A 618-nucleotide genomic window follows, 5' to 3' on the forward strand; every position below is an offset into this window, starting at 1 on the left:
AGAGATAGGTTGTATTATTCAAGACTAGGTTGTATTATTCAGAGATAGAATGCCTTATTCAAGGCTAGGTTGTATTATTCAAGACTAGGTTGTATTATTCAGAGATAGGTTGTATTATTCAAGACTAGGTTGTATTATTCAAGGCTAGGTTGTATTATTTAGAGATAGGTTGTATTATTCAAGACTGGGTTGTATTATTCAGAGATAGAATGCCTTATTCAAGGCTAGGTTGTATTATTCAGGGCTAGGTTGTATTATTGAGAGATAGAATGCCTTATTCAAGGCTAGGTTGTATTATTCAGGGCTAGGTTGTATTATTGAGAGATAGGTTGTATTATTCAAGACTAGGTTGTATTATTGAGAGATAGGTTGTATTATTCAAGACTAGGTTGTATTATTCAAGACTAGGTTGTATTATTGAGAGATAGGTTGTATTATTCAAGACTAGGTTGTATTATTGAGAGATAGGTTGTATTATTCAAGGCTAGGTTGTATTATTGAGAGATAAGTTGTATTATTCAAGACTAGGTTCTATTATTCAGAGATAGAATGCCTTATTCAAGGCTAGGTTGTATTATTCAAGGCTAGGTTGCATTATTCAAGACTGAGGTTTATTAT

Source organism: Lottia gigantea (assembly GCF_000327385.1).
Source record: "Lottia gigantea unplaced genomic scaffold LOTGIsca_77, whole genome shotgun sequence".
Lineage (NCBI taxonomy): Eukaryota > Metazoa > Mollusca > Gastropoda > Lottiidae > Lottia > Lottia gigantea.